The following is a 19,187-nucleotide window of genomic DNA, read 5'->3' as shown; positions in this document are numbered from 1 at the left end:
TTTGGATCCTTTTCTCGCGCTGGACTCCAGATTTGGGCAGAAGGCTGGCGTTGAACGCCAGTTTACGTCGTCAATTCTTGGCCAAAGTATGGACTATTATATATTGCTGGAAAGCCCTAGATGTATACTTTCCAACGCAATTGGAAGCGTGCCATTTCGAGTTTTGTAGCTCCAGAAAATCCACTTTGAGTGCAGGGAGGTCAGAATCCAACAGCATCAGCAGTCCTTCTTCAACCTCTGAATCTGATTTCTGCTCAAGTCCCTCAATTTCAGCCAGAAAATACCTGAAATCACAGAAAAACACACAAACTCATAGTAAAGTCCAGAAATGTGAATTTAACACAAAATCTATTAAAAACATCCCTAAAAGTAACTAGATCCTACTAAAAACATACTAAAAACAATGTCAAAAAGCGTATAAATTATCCGCTCATCACTTTTACTATTGAATAAGTCAATATTCATGAATTCCAACCCAAACTTGGTGAATTTCTTATATTGCATTATATAGTGAAGAACAAGTTTGGTGTTCAAAGCGTACCAAGAAAGCATGAATGCAACAGAGAGCATGCTAGTCTTGGAGCTTTGAATAAGACTTTTGATCACAGTGCTCCAAACTAAGTTTGGTGTCACCCCATGGTGCCACCAAAATGCATATAAGGATACACAGTTAGTTAGTTAGTTGGAGTTCATGAATAAACAATCTCATCTTTTCATCTCTTTATTATTTTAGCCGTAAAAATTTAAAGTGATTTCTTTTTGTGATAATTCTTACTTTTTTTATTTTATCTTTACAGGGAAAGGAAAGGAGCATTGAAAGAGATTGATTGGATAATTTAATGGGAAAGGTTCGGCCACTTCATGAAGAGGGCACTACACACGTGCCTCAAGGGGAATGCATTGGGAATGGTTGCCATGCAACATTGGAGGAAGAACAAACTTGGAAAGCGAACCAACTCCATCATAAAGTTGAGAATCCTCGTGCTTACTCCATATAAAACCCCATCCGTTCATCATACACTAATCCCATCAATCCACACCTTTCATCTCTTCATCACTTCCCTATATAAATGAATCAAATCCACACCATCTCCATGTTCGAAAATCATACCCCTTGCACTTCACTTTCCAGCAACCAATTCTTCAACTTCTCACTCTCTAAATCCCACACCTCTTCCCTTCACTACACCCTTTTTGCTTCATGGCATCATCAAGCTCCAAGAGGCAGAAGAGGAAGGAACCAACGGAGAACATTTTCTTCGACGAGAAGAGATTCAAGACTGCCTTCCATGAACGAGAATTTGAGCGGATAAATCTCAAAAAGATACTGCCCGAGTTAACCTTCCAAATCAATGAAGACGAATGCCCACAGATTCGGGAGAAGATTGAAGAAAGAGGGTGGCAATTGCTCACCAATCCAGAGGGGAAGATCAATGCAAACCTCATCAAAGAGTTCTACGCGAATGTGGTCAGAGAAGACAAAACCAGAGCCCCAACCTTCAAAAGCTATGTAAGGGGAAGGGAGGTAGACTTCAGTCCAAATGCGATAATAAGAACTCTTCACCTGAAATCACCACACTTTGATGAGCCTAGCTATCATACAAGGATAAGTAAAAGCCAAGACAACGATGAGCTCACTGAGATAGTGACTGACATCTGTGTTATAGCAGCTGACTAGGAGAGCTATGGAGATCGGAGACCCCGGTTCATCAAGAGGGGAGACCTTAGCCCAGAAGCCAAGGGGTGGTTTGAACTCGTGAGGAGGTCTGGTGCACGAAATTGTGATGTCCAGGCTCGAACAATCCCTGGCAACGTGAGCAACTTGGTACGCGTAATCTTGATTACACTTTAATTATGTAAAATTCATGGCTCTTTCTTTCCCTGGCAATGGCGCCAAGAACATGGTGCCAATACCATGGTTCACAACTTCGATACAACTAACCAGCAAGTGCACTGGGTCGTCCAAGTAATACCTTACGTGAGTAAGGGTCGAATCCCACGGAGATTGTTGGTATGAAGCAAGCTATGGTCACCTTGCAAATCTCAGTCAGGCAGATATAAATTGATAATGATGTTTTCGAATAATAAATAATAGAATAGGGATAGAGGTACTTATGTAATTCATTGGTAGGAATTTCAGATAAGCGAATGGAGATGCTTTTCGTTCCTCTGAACCTCTGCTTTCCTGCTATTTTCATCCAATCAGTCTTACTCCTTTCCATGGCTGGCTTTATGTAAGGGCATCACCGTTGTCAGTGGCTACATCCCCTCCTCTCAGTGAAAAATATGCTCACATGCTCTGTCACAGCACGGCTAATCATCTGTCGGTTCTCGATCATGCTGGAATAGGATTCACCCTCCTTTTGCGTCTGTCACTAACGCCCAGCACTCGCGAGTTTGAAGCTCGTCACAGTCATCCAATCATTGAATCCTACTCGGAATACCACAGACAAGGTTTAGACTTTCTGGATTCTCTTGAATGCCGCCATCATTCTAGCTTACGCCACGAAGATTCTGGTTAGGAGATCTAAGAGATATTCATTCTAGCTTATTTCATGTAGAACAGAGGTGTTTGTCAGGCACGTGTTCATAGGGGAGAATGGTGATGAGCGTCACACATAATCATCACCTTCATCATGTTCTTGGGTGCGAATGGATATCTTAGAAGCGAAATAAGATGAATTGAATAGAAAACAGTAGTACTTGGCATTAATCTTTGAGGAACAGCAGAGCTCCACACCTTAATCTATGGAGTGTAGAAACTCTACCGTTGAAAATACATAAGTGAAAGGTCCAGGCATGGCCGAGATGGCCAGCCCCCTAAAACGTGATCACAGGATCAAAATACAATCCAGGATCCAGGATGAACAAAGGATCAAAAGATAATCCAAAGATGTCAAATACAATAGTGAAATGTCCTATTTATAATAAACTAGCTACTAGGGTTTACAGAAGTAAGTAATTGATGCATAAATCCACTTCCGGGGCCCACTTGGTGTGTGCTTGGGCTGAGCTTGAGTGTTGCACGTGTAGAGGTCCTTTCTGGAGTTGACCGCCAGCTTTTGTGCCAGTTTGGGCGTTCAACTCTGGTTTTGGCTCCTTTTCTGGCGCTGGACGCCAGATTTGGGTAGAAAGCTGGCGTTGAACGCCAGTTTACGTCGTCTATTCTTAGCCAAAGTATGGACTATTATATATCGTTGGAAAGCCCTGGATGTCTACTTTCCAACGCAATTGGAAGCGCGCCATTTCGAGTTTTGTAACTCCAGAAAATACATTTTGAGTGCAGGGAGGTCAGAATCCAACAGCATCAGCAGTCCTTCTTCAACCTCTGAATCTGATTTCTGCTCAAGTCCCTCAATTTCAGCCAGAAAATACCTGAAATCATAGAAAAACACACAAACTCATAGTAAAGTCCAGAAATGTGAATTTAACATAAAAACTAATGAAAACATCCCTAAAAGTAACTAGATCCTACTAAAAACATACTAAAAATAATGTCAAAAAGCGTATAAATTATCCGCTCATCACAACACCAAACTTAAATTGTTGCTTGTCCCCAAGCAACTGAAAATCAAATAGGATAAAAAGAAGAGAATATACTATAAATTCCAAACTATCAATGAAACATAGCTGCAATCATATGAGCGGGACTTATAGATTTTTGCCTCTTGAATAGTTTTGGCATCTCACTTTATCCATTGAAGTTCAGAATGATTGGCATCTATAGGAACTCAGAGTTCAGATAGTGTTATTGATTCTCCTAGTTCAGTATGATGATTCTTGAACACAGCTATTTTATGAGTCTTGGCCGTGGCCCTAAGCACTTTGTTTTCCAGTATTACCACCGGATACATAAATGCCACAGACACATAATTGGGTGAACCTTTTCAGATTGTGACTCAGCTTTGCTAAAGTCCCCAATTAGAGGTGTCCAGGGTTCTTAAGCACACTCTTTTTTTTTTCTTTGGACCTTGACTTTAACCGCTCAGTCTCAAGTTTTCACTTGACACCTACACGCCACAAGCACATGGTTAGGGACAGCTTGGTTTAGCCGCTTAGACCAGGATTTTATTCCTTTAGGCCCTCCTATCCACTGATGCTCAAAGCCTTGGGATCCTTTTTATTTGCCCTTGCCTTTTGGTTTTAAGGGTTATTGGCTTTTTGCTCTTGCCTCTTGGTTTTAAGAGCTTTTGGCGTTTTCTGCTTGCTTTTTCTCTCTTTTTTTTTCTATTTTTTTCGCCTATTTTTTTTCTTCTTTTTTTTTTCTGCAAGCTCTGTTCTTTGCTGCTTTTTCTTGCTTCAAGAATCATTTTTATGATTTTTCAGATTATCAAATAACATGTCTCCTAGTCATCATTCTTTCAAAAGCCAACATATTTAACATTCTTAAACAACAACTTCAAAAGACATATGCACTGTTCAAGCATACATTCAGAAAACAAGAAGCATTGTCACCACATCAATATAATTAAGCTAAGTTCAAGGATAAATTCGAAACTCATGTACTTCTTGTTCTTTTGAATTAAAACATTTTTCATTTAAGAGAGGTGATGGATTCATAGGACATTCATAACTTTAAGACAAAGTTACTAACTACTAATGATCATGTAATGAAGACACAAACACAGATAAGCACATAACATAGAAAACAAAAAACAGAAGGAATAAGAACAAGGAATGAATCCACCTTAGTGATGGTGGCGTTTCCTTCTTGAGGTATCAATGATGTCTTTGAGCTCTTCTATGTCCCTTCCTTGTCTTTGTTGCTCCTCCCTCATTGCTTTTTGATCTTCTCTTATTTCATGAAGCATGATGGAGTGCTCTTGATGTTCCACCCTTAGTTGTCCCATATTGGAACTCAATTCTCCTAGGGAGGTGTTGATTTGCTCCCAATAGTTTTGTGGAGGAAAGTGCATTTGAGGCATCTCCGGGATCTCATGGTGATGAGCTTCATACGCCTCTTGAGCTCCATGAATGGGCTCTCTTGCTTGCTCCATCTTTTTCTTAGTGATGGGCTTGTCCTCTTTAATGAGGATATCTCCCTCTATGTCAATCCCAGCCGAATTGCATAGGTGGCAGATGAGGTGAGGAAAGGCTAACCTTGCCATGGTGGAGGACTTGTCAGCCACCTTGTAGAGTTCTTGAGGTATAATCTCATGAACTTCTACCTCTTCTCCAATCATGATGCTATGGATCATGATGGCCCGGTCTATAGTAACTTCAGACCGGTTGCTAGTGGGAATGATTGAGCATTGAATGAACTCCAACCATCCTCTAGCTACAGGCTTGAGGTCCAATCTTCTTAGTTGAACCGGCTTGCCTTTGGAGTCAATCCTCCATCGAGCTCCTTCTACACATATGTCCATAAGGACTTGGTCCAACCTTTGATTAAAGTTGACCCTTCTAGTGTAGGGGCGTTCATCTCCTTGCATAATGGGCAAGTTAAATGCCAACCTCACATTCTCCAGACTAAAATCTAAGTATTTCCCCCGAACCATTGTAACATAGTTCTTTGGATTCGGGTTCCTACTTTGATATTGGTTCTTGGTGATTCATGCATTAGCATAGAACTCTTGAACCATTAGGATGCCGACTTGTTGGATTGGATTTGTTAGAACTTCCCAACCTCTTCTTTGAATTTCATGTTGGATCTCCGGATACTCATTTCTTTTGAGTTTGAAAGGGACCTCAGGGATCACCTTCTTCTTGGCCACAACATCATAGAAGTGGTCTTGATGGGCTTTGGAGATGAACCTTTCCATCTCCCATGACTCGGAGGTGGATGCTTTCATCTTCCCCTTCCCCTTTCTAGAGGATTCTCCGGTCTTAGGTGCCATCAATGGTAATGGAAAAACAAAAAGCTTATGCTTTTACCACACCAAACTTAGAATATTGCTCGCCCTCGAGCAATAAACAAAAGAATAGAAGAAGAAGAAGAAATATGGAGAGGGAGAGGGAGATGTGGTTTCGGCCAAGAGGAGTGTAGAGGGGTGTGTTGTGTGAATTTGATGAAGAATGGAGATCTTTATATAGGGAAGGGAGGGGGGAAAGGTTTCGGCCATATGGGTGGGTTTGGGTGGAAAATTGGTTTTGAATTTTGAAGGTGGGTGGAGTTTATGAGGTAGGTTTATGGGGAAGAGTGGATGTATGTGAGTGGTGAAGAGGTGATGGGGAAGAGAGTTTGAGGTGATTGGTGAAGGGTTTTTGGGGAAGAGTGTTTATGGGGTTGTGTGAAAGAGAGTGGTGAGAAGAAGTGAGTGGAGGTAGGTGGGGATCCTGTGGGGTCCACAGATCCTGAGTGGTTCCTGTGGGTCCACAGATCCTGAGGTGTTCAAGGATTTACATCCCTGCACCCATTAGGCATGTAAAAATGCCTTTGTACACAACTCTGGGCGTTCAGCGCCAGGTTGGTGGCCATTTTGGGCGTTCAACGCCCATTTGTATGCCATTTCTGGCGTTGAACGCCAGAACCATGCCTGTTCTGGCGTTCAGCGCCCAGAAGCTGCCCATTTTGGGCGTTCAGCGCCAGAACCATGCTCTGTTCTGGCGCTGAACGCCAGACAGATGCTCCTCCAGGGTGTGATTTTTCTTCTGCTGTTTTTGATTTTGTTTTCAATTTTTCTATTTATTTTATGACTCCACATGATCATCAACCTATAAAGACATATAACTAAGAAAAATATAGTTAGATAAATAAAAATTGGGTTGCCTCCCAACAAGCGCTTCTTTAATGTCAATAGCTTGACAGTGGGCTCTCATGGAGCCTTACAGATGTTCAGAGCATTGTTGAAACTCTCCAACACCAAACTTAGAGTTTGGATATGGGAGTTCAACACCAAACTTAGAGTTTGACTGTGGGGGCTCTGGTTGACTCTGCTTTGAGAGAAGCTTTTTCTGCTTCCTCTCCATGGTTGCAGAGGGAGATCCTTGAGTTTTAAACACAAGGGAGTCCTCATTCCATTGAAGGACTATTTCACCTCTGTCAACATCAATCACAGCTCTTGCTGTGACCAAGAAAGGTCTTCCTAGGATGATGGATTCATCCTCTTCCTTTCCAGTATCCAGGACTATGAAATCAGCAGGGATGTAAAGGCCTTCAACCTTTACTAATACGTCCTCTACTTGTCCATATACCTGTTTTCTTGAATTGTCTGCCATCTCTAATGAGATTTTAGCAGCTTGCACCCCATAGATTCCCAGTTTCTCTATTATAGAGAGGGGCATGAGGTTTATTCCTGAACCAAGGTCACACAGAGCCTTAAAGATCATGGTGCCTATGGTACAAGGTATTATGAACTTTCCAAGATCCTGTCTCTTCTGAGGCAATATCAGTTGATCCAGATCACTTAGTTCATTGATGAACAAGGGAGGTTCAACTTCCCAAGTATCAATGCCAAATAATTTGGCATTCAGCTTCATGATTGCACCAAGAAACTTGGCAGTTTGCTCTTCAGTAACATCCTCATTCTCTTCAGAAGAGGAATACTCATCTGAGCTCATGAAGGGCATAAGGGGGCTTAATGGAATCTCTATGGTCTCTAGATGAGCCTCAGAGTCCTTTGGTTCCTCAGAGGGAAGCTCCTTATTGATCACTGGACGTCCCAGGAGGTCTTCCTCCTTGGGATTCACGTCCTCTCCTCTTCTCATAGGTTCGGCCATGATGCTTATGTCAATGGCCTTGCACTCTCCCTTTGCATTCTCTTCTGTATTGCTTGGGAGAGTACTAGGAGGGATTTCAGTGATCCTTTTACTCAGCTGGCCCACTTGTGCTTCTAGATTTCTAATGGAAGACCTTGTTTCATTCATGAAACTTACAGTGGCCTTAGATAGATAAGAGACTAAATTTGCTAAATTAGAAGTATTTTGTTCAGAGTTCTCTGTCTGTTGCTGAGTGGATGATGGAAAAGGCTTGCTATTGCTAAACCTGTTTCTTCTACCATTATTAAAGCCTTGTTGAGGCTTTTGATCCTTCCATGAGAAATTTGGATGATTTCTCCATGATGAGTTATAGGTGTTTCCATAAGGTTCACCTAAGTAATTTACCTCTGCTATTGCAGGGTTCTCAGGATCATAAGCTTCTTCTTCATAAGAAGCGTCTTGAGTACTGTTGGATGCAGCTTACATTCCATGCAGACTCTGAGAGATCATATTGACTTGCTGAGTCAATATTTTATTCTGAGCCAATATGGCATTCAGAGTATCAATTTCAAGAACTCTCTTCTTCATAGGCGTCCCATTACTCACAGGATTCCTTTCAGAAGTGTACATGAACTGGTTATTAGCAACCATGTCAATGAGTTCTTGAGCTTCTGCAGGCGTTTTCTTTAGGTGAATGGATCCACCTGCAGAAGTGTCTAGTGACATCTTTGATAGCTCAGATAAACCATCATAGAATATATCCAGGATGGTCCATTCTGAAAGCATGTCAGAAGGACACTTTTTGGTCAACTGTTTGTATCTTTCCCAAGCTTCATAGAGGGATTCACCTTCTTTCTGTCTGAAGGTTTGAACATCAGCTCTAAGCTTGCTCAGCTTTTGAGGAGGAAAGTACTTGGCTAAGAAAGCCGTGACCAGCTTATCCCAAGAGTTCAGGCTGTCTTTGGGTTGAGAATCCAACCATAATCTAGCTCTGTCTCTTACAGCAAAAGGGAAAAGCATGAGCCTGTAGACTTCAGGATCTACTCCATTAGTCTTAACAGTATCACATATCTGCAAGAATTCAGTTAAGAACTGAAAAGGATCTTCAGATGGAAGTCCATGAAACTTGCAGTTCTGCTGCATCAGAGAAACTAATTGAGGTTTCAGCTCAAAGTTGTTTGCTCCAATGGCAGGAATGGAGATGCTTCTTCCATGTAAATTGGAATTAGGTGCAGTAAATTCACCAAGCATCTTCCTTACATTATTATTATTTTCGGCTGCCATCTCCTCTTCCTGTTCAAAAATTTCTGAAAGGTTATTTCTGGATTGTTGTAATTTAGCTTCTCTTAATTTTCTCTTCAGAGTCCTTTCAGGTTCTGGATCTGCTTCAACAAGAATATTCTTGTCCTTGCTCCTGCTCATATGACAAAGAAGACGGCACAGAAAAAATAATAATAATAATATGGATCCTTTATACCACAGTATAGGATCCCTGTGTGAGTAGAAGAAGAGGAGTAGACAAAGAATGTAATATAATGGAAGAAACACAACTGTGAGGATGGTTGAGATGTGAGATGAGATGTTAGTAAATGAATGAACAAATAGAATAAGATGGGAGAGGGAGAATTTTCGAAAAATATTTTTGAAAAAGAGTTAGTGATTTTCGAAAATGGTTTTTGAAAAGTGTTAGTATTTTTCGAAAATTTTTTTTAAATCAAAAATAAAAATACGAATAATTAGTTAATAAAAAAAGAAATTTTTGAAAAAGAGGGAAGATATTTTCGAAAATTAGAGAGAGAGAGTTAGTTAGGTAGTTTTGAAAAAGTTAAGAAACAAACAAAAAGTTAGTTAGTTAGTTGAAACAAATTTTGAAAAGATAAGAAGTTAGGAAGTTAGAAAAGATATTTTGAAATCATATTTTTGAAAAAGATAAGATAAGAAGATATTTTTGAAAAAGTCATGATAGAAATCAGTTTTGAAAAGGATTTTATTTTTAAAATCATAATTAATGACTTGATTCACAAGAAATCACAAGATATGATTCTAGAACTTAAAGTTTGAATCTTTTTTAACAAGCAAGTAACAAACTTGAAATTTTTGAATCAAAACATTAATTGCTATTGTTATTTTCGTAAATTTGGTATAAAAATAAGAAAAATATTTTTGAAAAATATTTTTAGAATTTTCGAAAATAACTAAGAATTTTGAAAAGGATTTGATTTTTGAAAAAGATTTTGAAAAAGATAAGATTTTCAAATTGAAAATTTGATTTGACTCATAAGAAACAACTTGGTTTTAAAAATTTTTGAAAAAGTCAACTCAAATTTTCGAATTTGATGAGAGAAAAAGGGAAAGATATTTTTTTGATTTTTGAAATTTTTATGAAAAACATGAAAATTATGCAATGCATGAAATTTTTAGATCAAAATAATGAATGCATGCAAGAATGCTATGAATGTCAAGATGATCACCAAGAACATTTTGAATGTCAAGAAGAACACCAAGAACTTATTTTTGAAAAATTTTTAATGCAAAGAAAACATGTAAGACACCAAACTTAGAAATCTTTCATGTTTAGACTCTAACAAACGAAAAATGCACATGAAAAACAACTAAAGATGCAAAACAAGAAAACATCAAGATCAAACAAGAAGACTTACCAAGAACAACTTGAAGATCATGAAGAACACTATGAATGCATGAATTTTTGAAAAATGCAAGATGCACATGCAATTGACACCAAACTTATGACATGACTAATGACTTAAACAAGAAACACAAAACTATTTTTGATTTTTATGATTTTCTAATTTTTTTGGATTTTTTTTTTGAAAATTATATGAAAAAGAAAAAATAAGGATTCCAAAATTTTTAACATGAATTCCAGGAATCTTGCATTCTTAGTCTAAAGCTTCAGTCCAGGAATTAGACATGGCTCACTAGCCAGCCAAGCTTTCAATGAAAGCTCCGGTCCAAAACACTAGACATGGCCAATGGCCAGCCAAGCTTCAGCATGTAATTCAGACATGACAAGCCTGACATACCCTACAGTCGTATAAGAGCTGATGGTTGGAAGCCTCAGTCCAAAAGAATTTAGACATGGCTTTACAGCCAGCCAGGCTTCACATGCTTCATGAAACACTAGAATTCATTCTTTAAAAATTTTGAATAAATTTTTGAAAACATTTTTATTTTTTTTTTCGAAAACAGATGAGAAAATTTTGAAAAATTTTTTGAAGAATTTTTGAAAAGAAAATAAAAAGAAAATTACCTAATCTGAGCAACAGGATGAACCGTCAGTTGTCCATACTCAAACAATCCCCAGCAACGGCGCCAAAAACTTGGTGCACGAAATTATGATGTCCAGGCTCGAACAATCCCTGGCAACGTGAGCAATTTGGTACGCGTAATCATGATTACACTTTAATTATGTAAAATTCATGGCTCTTTCTTTCCCTGGCAATGGCGCCAAGAACATGGTGCCAATACCTTGGTTCACAACTTCGATACAAGTAACCAGCAAGTGCACTGGGTCGTCCAAGTAATACCTTACGTGAGTAAGGGTCGAATCCCACGGAGATTGTTGGTATGAAGCAAGCTATGGTCACCTTGCAAATCTCAGTCAGGCAGATATAAATTGATAATGATGTTTTCGAATAATAAATAATAGAATAGGGATAGAGGTACTTATGTAATTCATTGCTAGGAATTTCAGATAAGCGAATGGAGATGCTTTTCGTTCCTCTGAACCTCTGCTTTCCTGCTATCTTCATCCAATCAGTCTTACTCCTTTCCATGGCTGGCTTTATGCAAGGGCATCACCGTTGTCAGTGGCTACATCCCCTCCTCTCAGTGAAAAATATGCTCACATGCTCTGTCACAGCACGGCTAATCATCTGTCGGTTCTCGATCATGCTGGAATAGGATTCACCCTCCTTTTGCGTCTGTCACTAACGCCCAGCACTCGCGAGTTTGAAGCTCGTCACAGTCATCCAATCATTGAATCCTACTCGGAATACCACAGACAAGGTTTAGACTTTCCGGATTCTCTTGAATGCCGCCATCATTCTAGCTTACGCCACGAAGATTCTGGTTAGGAGATCTAAGAGATATTCATTCTAGCTTATTTCATGTAGAACGGAGGTGTTTGTCAGGCACGTGTTCATAGGGGAGAATGGTGATGAGCGTCACACATAATCATCGCCTTCATCACGTTCTTGGGTGCGAATGGATATCTTAGAAGCAAAATAAGATGAATTGAATAGAAAACAGTAGTACTTTGCATTAATCTTTGAGGAACAGCAGAGCTCCACACCTTAATCTATGGAGTGTAGAAACTCTACCGTTGAAAATACATAAGTGAAAGGTCCAGGCATGGCCGAGATGGCCAGCCCCCTAAAACGTGATCACAGGATCAAAATACAATCCAGGATCCAGGATGATCAAAGGATCAAAAGATAATCCAAAGATGTCAAATACAATAGTGAAATGTCCTATTTATAATAAACTAGCTACTAGGGTTTACAGAAGTAAGTAATTGGTGCATAAATCCACTTCCGGGGCCCACTTGGTGTGTGCTTGGGCTGAGCTTGAGTGTTGCACGTGTAGAGGTCCTTTCTGGAGTTGAACGCCAGCTTTTGTGCCAGTTTGGGCGTTCAACTCTGGTTTTGGCTCCTTTTCTGGCGCTGGACGCCAGATTTGGGTAGAAAGCTGGCGTTGAACGCCAGTTTACGTCATCTATTCTTGGTTAAAGTATGGACTATTATATATTGATGGAAAGCCCTGGATGTCTACTTTACAACGCAATTAGAAGCGCGCCATTTCGAGTTCTGTAGCTCCAGAAAATCCATTTTGAATGCAGGGAGGTCAGAATCAAACAGCATCAGCAGTCCTTCTTCAACCTCTGAATCTGATTTCTGCTCAAGTCCCTCAATTTCAGCCAGAAAATACCTGAAATCACAGAAAAACACACAAACTCATAGTAAAGTCCAGAAATGTGAATTTAAAATAAAAACTAATGAAAACATCCCTAAAAGTAACTAGATCCTACTAAAAACATACTAAAAACAATGTCAAAAAGCGTATAAATTATCCGCTCATCACAACACCAAACTTAAATTGTTGCTTGTCCCCAAGCAACTGAAAATCAAATAGGATAAAAAGAAGAGAATATACTATAAATTCCAAACTATCAATGAAACATAGCTGCAATCATATGAGCGGGACTTATAGATTTTTGCCTCTTGAATAGTTTTGGCATCTCACTTTATCCATTGAAGTTCAGAATGATTGGCATCTATAGGAACTCAGAGTTCAGATAGTGTTATTGATTCTCCTAGTTCAGTATGATGATTCTTGAACACAGCTATTTTATGAGTCTTGGCCGTGGCCCTAAGCACTTTGTTTTCCAGTATTACCACCGGATACATAAATGCCACAGACACATAATTGGGTGAACCTTTTCAGATTGTGACTCAGCTTTGCTAAAGTCCCCAATTAGAGGTGTCCAGGGTTCTTAAGCACACTCTTTTTTTTTTTTGCTTTGGACCTTGACTTTAACCGCTCAGTCTCAAGTTTTCACTTGACACCTACACGCCACAAGCACATGGTTAGGGACAGCTTGGTTTAGCCGCTTAGACCAGGATTTTATTCCTTTAGGCCCTCCTATCCACTGATGCTCAAAGCCTTGGGATCCTTTTTATTTGCCCTTGCCTTTTGGTTTTAAGGGTTATTGGCTTTTTGCTCTTGCCTCTTGGTTTTAAGAGCTTTTGGCTTTTTCTGCTTGCTTTTTCTCTCTTTTTTTTTCTATTTTTTTCGCCTATTTTTTTTCTTCTTTTTTTTTTCTGCAAGCTCTGTTCTTTGCTGCTTTTTCTTGCTTCAAGAATCATTTTTATGATTTTTCAGATTATCAAATAACATGTCTCCTAGTCATCATTCTTTCAAAAGCCAACATATTTAACATTCTTAAACAACAACTTCAAAAGACATATGCACTGTTCAAGCATACATTCAGAAAACAAGAAGCATTGTCACCACATCAATATAATTAAGCTAAGTTCAAGGATAAATTCGAAACTCATGTACTTCTTGTTCTTTTGAATTAAAACATTTTTCATTTAAGAGAGGTGATGGATTCATAGGACATTCATAACTTTAAGACAAAGTTACTAACTACTAATGATCATGTAATGAAGACACAAACACAGATAAGCACATAACATAGAAAACAAAAAACAGAAGGAATAAGAACAAGGAATGAATCCACCTTAGTGATGGTGGCGTTTCCTTCTTGAGGTATCAATGATGTCTTTGAGCTCTTCTATGTCCCTTCCTTGTCTTTGTTGCTCCTCCCTCATTGCTTTTTGATCTTCTCTTATTTCATGAAGCATGATGGAGTGCTCTTGATGTTCCACCCTTAGTTGTCCTATTGATGAGCGGATAATTTATACGCTTTTTGGCATTGTTTTTAGTATGTTTTTAGTAGGATCTAGTTACTTTTAGGGATATTTTCATTAGTTTTTATGTTAAATTCACATTTCTGGACTTTACTATGAGTTTGTGTGTTTTTCTGTGATTTCAGGTATTTTCTGGCTGAAATTGACGGACTTGAGCAGAAATCAGATTCAGAGGTTGAAAAAGAACTGCTGATGCTGTTGGATTCTGACCTCCCTGCACTCAAAGTGGATTTTCTGGAGCTACAGAACTTGAAATGGCGCGCTTCGAATTTCGTTGGAAAGTAGACATCCAGGGCTTTCCAGCAATATATAATAGTCTATACTTTGGCCAAGAATTGACGACGTAAACTGGCGTTCAACGCCAGCCTTCTGCCCAAATCTGGCGTCCAGCGCCAGAAAAGGATCCAAAACCAGAGTTGAACGCCCAAACTGGCACAGAACTTGGCATTCAACTCCACAATTGGCCTCTGCACGTGTAACACTCAAGCCCAAGCCCAAGCACACACCAAGTGGGCCCCGGAAGTGGATCTATGCATCAATTACTTACTCATGTAAACCCTAGTAACTAGTTTATTATAAATAGGACCTCTTACTATTGTATTAGGCATCTTTGGATTACCTTATGATCCTTTGATCACGTTTTAGGGGGCTGGCCATCTCGGCCATGCCTGGACCTTTCACTTATGTATTTTCAACGGTAGAGTTTCTACACTCCATAGATTAAGGTGTGGAGCTCTGCTGTTCCTCAAAGATTAATGCAAAGTACTACTGTTTTCCATTCAATTCTTCTTATTTCGCTTCTAAGATATCCATTCGCACTCAAGAACGTGATGAAGGTGATGATTATGTGTGACGCTCATCACCATCTCCCCTATGAACGCGTGCCTGACAAAAACCTCTATTCTACATGAATTAAGCTAGAATGAGTATCTCTTAGATCTCCTAACCAGAATCTTCGTGGCGTAAGCTAGAATGATGGCGGCATTCAAGAGAATCCGGAAGGTCTAAACCTTGTCTGTGGTATTCCGAGTAGGATTCAATGATTGAATGACTGTGACGAGCTCCGAACTCGCGATTGCAGGGCGTTAGTGACAGACGCAAAAGGATAGTAAATCCTATTCCAGCATGATCGAGAACCGACAGGTGAATAGCCGTGCCGTGACAGGGTGCGTGAGCATAGTATTCACTGAGAGGATAAGATGAAGCCATTGACAAGGGTGATGCCTCCAGATGATTAGCCGTGCCGTGACAGGGCATTGGATCATTTTCCCGAGAGATGACCGAAAGTAGCCATTGATAGTGGTGATGTATCACTTAAAGCCAGCCATGGAAAGGAGTAAGACTGATTGGATGAAGATAGCAGGAAAGCAGAGGTTCAGAGGAGCGAAAAGCATCTCCATTCGCTTATCTGGAATTCCTACCAATGATTTACATAAGTATCTATATCCCTTTTATTGTTTATTTGAATCTAATAAAATATCATGTTTAAATCCGCCTGACTGAGATTTACAAGGTGACCATAGCTTGCTTCATACCAACAATCTCCGTGGGATTCGACCCTTACTCACGTAAGGTATTACTTGGACGACCCAGTGCACTTGCTGGTTAGTTGTACGGAGTTGTGTCCACACATAGAGCCACAATGAGGATTCAATACAATTATATATTGTTAATCTCACACAAGTACAAAGAACATGGACATCACAATTTCGTGCACCAAGTTTTTGGCGCCGTTGCCGGGGATTGTTTGAGTTTGGACAACTGACGGTTCATCTTGTTGCTCAGATTGGGTAACTTTCTTTTCGTTTTCTTTTCAAAAATCCTTCAAAAATATTTTCAAAAAAAAAAAATTTTTTTTCTCTTTTGTTTTCGAAAAAAAAAATGTTTTCAAAAATATTTTTCTTCAGAATTTTTAAGAATGAATTCTAGTGTTTCATGAAGCATGTGAAGCCTGGCTGGCTGTAAAGCCATGTCTAAATTCGTTTGGACTGAGGCTTCCAACCATCACTTTATACGACTGTAGGGCATGTCAGGCATGTCATGTCTGAATTACATGCTAAAGCTTGGCTGGCCATTGGCCATGTCTAGTGTTTTGGACTGGAGCTTTCATTGAAAGCTTGGCTGGCTAGTGAGCCATGTCTAATTCCTGGACTGAAGCTTTAGACTAACATGGCAAGATTCCTGGAATTCATATTAAAAATTTTGGAATCCTTATTTTTTCTTTTTCATATAATTTTCGAAAAAACAAAAAAATCCAAAAAAATTAGAAAATCATAAAAATCAAAAATATTTTCTGTTTCTTGTTTGAGTCTTGAGTCATATCATAAGTTTGGTGTCACTTGCATATGCATCTTGCATTTTTTTCGAAAATATCATGCATTCATAGTGTTCTTCATGATCTTCAAGTTGTTCTTGGTAAGTCTTCTTGTTTGATCTTGATGATTTTTTGTTTTGTGTCTTATCATGTTTTTCATATGCATTCTTGAATTCTTAGTGTCTAAGCATTAAAGAATTCTAAGTTTGGTGTCTTGCATGTTTTCTTTGCATTAAAAATTTTTCAAAAATGTGTTCTTGATGTTCATCATGATCTTCATAGTGTTCTTGGTGTTCATCTTGACATTCATAGCATTCTTGCATGCATCACATGTTTTGATCTAAAAATTTCATGCATTGCACTTTTTTTTTGTGTTTTTCTCTCTCATCCTAAAAATTCAAAAAATCAAAAAAATATCTTTCCCTTTTTCTCTCATCAAATTCGAAAATTTGGATTGACTTTTTCAAAAATTTTTAAAATCAAATTGTTTCTCATGAGTCAAATCAAATTTTCAATTTGAAAATCTTATCTCTTTCAAAATCTTTTTCAAAAATCAAATCTTTTTCAAAGTTCTTAGTTATTTTCGAAAATTCCAAAAATATTTTTCAAAAATCTTTTTCTTATTTTATATCATAATTTTCGAAAATAACATAATCAATTAATGTTTTGATTCAAAAATTTGAAGTTTGTTACTTGCTTGTTAAGAAAGATTCAAACTTTAAGTTCTAGAATCATATCTTGTGATTTCTTATGAATCAAGTCATTAATTGTGATTTTAAAAATCAAATCTTTTTCAAAACTAATTTCTATCATATCTTTTCAAAAATATCTTCTTATCTTATCTTTTTCAAAAATATCTTTTCAAAATATCTTTTCTAACCTCCTAACCTCTTATCTTTTCAAAAATTTGTTTCAACTAACTAACTAACTTTTTGTTTGTTTCTTAACTTTTTCAAAACTACCTAACTAACTCTCTCTCTCTCATTTTTGAAAATATCTCCCCCTTTTTCAAAAATTTCTTTTTAATTAACTAATTATTTTTATTTTCATTTTTATTTCAAAAAAAAAATTTCGAATAATACTAACAAATTTTCAAAAACCAATTTTCAAAAATCACTAACTCCTTTTCAAAATAATTTTCGAAAATTATACCTCCCCCATCCTATTCTATTTATTCATTCATATCCTAACATCTCATCTCACATCTCTTCCATTCGTACAGTTGTATTTCTTCCTTTACATCACATTCTTTATCTCCCCTCTTTTCTTCCACTCACACAGGGATCCCTATACGGAGGTATAAATGATCTCTACTATTATTATCATTTTCCTGTCCATTCTTCCTTGTCATATGAGCAGGAGCAAGGATAAGAACATTCTTGTGGAAGCAGATCCAGAACCTGAAAGGACTCTGAAGAGAAAATTAAGAGAAGCTAAATTACAACAATCCAGAAATAACCTTTCAGAAATTTTTGAACAGGAAGAGGAGATGGCAGCCGAAAATAATAATAATGTAAGGAAGATGCTTGGTGACTTTACTGCACCTAATTCCAATTTACATGGAAGAAGCATCTCCATTCCTGCCATTGGAGCAAACAACTTTGAGCTGAAACCTCAATTAGTTTCTCTGATGCAGCAGAACTGCAAGTTTCATGGACTTCCATCTGAAGATCCTTTTCAGTTCTTAACTGAATTCTTGCAGATATGTGATACTGTTAAGACTAATGGAGTAGATCCTGAAGTCTACAGGCTCATGCTTTTCCCTTTTGCTGTAAGAGACAGAACTAGATTATGGTTGGATTCTCAACCCAAAGACAGCCTGAACTCTTGGGATAAGCTGGTCACGGCTTTCTTAGCCAAGTACTTTCCTCCTCAAAAGCTGAGCAAGCTTAGAGCTGATGTTCAAACCTTCAGACAGAAAGAAGGTGAATCCCTCTATGAAGCTTGGGAATGATACAAACAGTTGACCAAAAAGTGTCCTTCTGACATGCTTTCAGAATGGACCATCCTGGATATATTCTATGATGGTTTATCTGAGCTATCAAAAATGTCACTGGACACTTCTGCAGGTGGATCCATTCACCTAAAGAAAACGCCTGCAGAAGCTCAAGAACTCATTGACATGGTTGCTAATAACCAGTTCATGTACACTTCTGAAAGGAATCCTGTGAGTAATGGGACGCCTATGAAGAAGGGAGTTCTTGAAGTTGATACTCTGAATGCCATATTGGCTCAGAACAAAATATTGACTCAGCAAGTCAATATGATTTCTCAGAGTCTGCATGGAATGCAAGCTGCATCCAACAGTACTCAAGAGGCATCTTCTGAAGAAGAAGCTTATGATCCTGAGAACCCTGCAATAGCAGAGGTAAATTACTTAGGTGAACCTTATGGAAACACCTATAACTCAACATGGAGAAATCATCCAAATTTCTCATGGAAGGATCAAAAGCCCCAACAAGGCTTTAATAATGGTGGAAGAAACAGGTTTAGCAATAGCAAGCCTTTTCCATCATCAACTCAGCAACAGACAGAGAACTCTGAACAAAATGCTTCTAATTTAGCAAATCTAGTCTCTGATCTATCTAAGGCCACTGTAAGTTTCATGAATGAAACAAGGTCTTCCATTAGAAATCTGGAAGCACAAGTGGGCCAGCTGAGTAAAAGGATCACTGAAATCCCTCCTAGTACTCTCCCAAGCAATACAGAAGAGAACCCAAAAGGAGAGTGCAAGGCCATTGACATAAGCGCCATGGCCGAACCTCTGAGGAGAGGAGAGG

At 38.6% G+C, this 19,187-nt stretch overlaps 2 non-coding genes across 2 annotated transcripts; one reads left to right on the top strand and one right to left on the bottom strand.

Moving 5' to 3' along the window:
- The first annotated feature begins 8,418 nt into the window (after nt 1-8,418).
- LOC148547958 (small nucleolar RNA R71) lies at nt 8,419-8,526 on the top strand. Its single transcript, XR_015897414.1, has one exon. It is a non-coding gene; the product is annotated as a small nucleolar RNA R71 (small nucleolar RNA).
- A 9,766-nt stretch (nt 8,527-18,292) lies between these two features.
- Nucleotides 18,293-18,400, bottom strand: LOC148547957 (small nucleolar RNA R71). Its single transcript, XR_015897531.1, has one exon. It is a non-coding gene; the product is annotated as a small nucleolar RNA R71 (small nucleolar RNA).
- Nucleotides 18,401-19,187: the final 787 nt, after the last annotated feature.

Source organism: Arachis ipaensis, chromosome B8, assembly GCF_059453495.1.
Source record: "Arachis ipaensis isolate K30076 ecotype BB chromosome B8, ASM5945349v1, whole genome shotgun sequence".
NCBI classification, from domain to species: Eukaryota; Viridiplantae; Streptophyta; class Magnoliopsida; order Fabales; family Fabaceae; genus Arachis; species Arachis ipaensis.
This window is presented reverse-complemented; position numbering and strand designations above follow the sequence as displayed.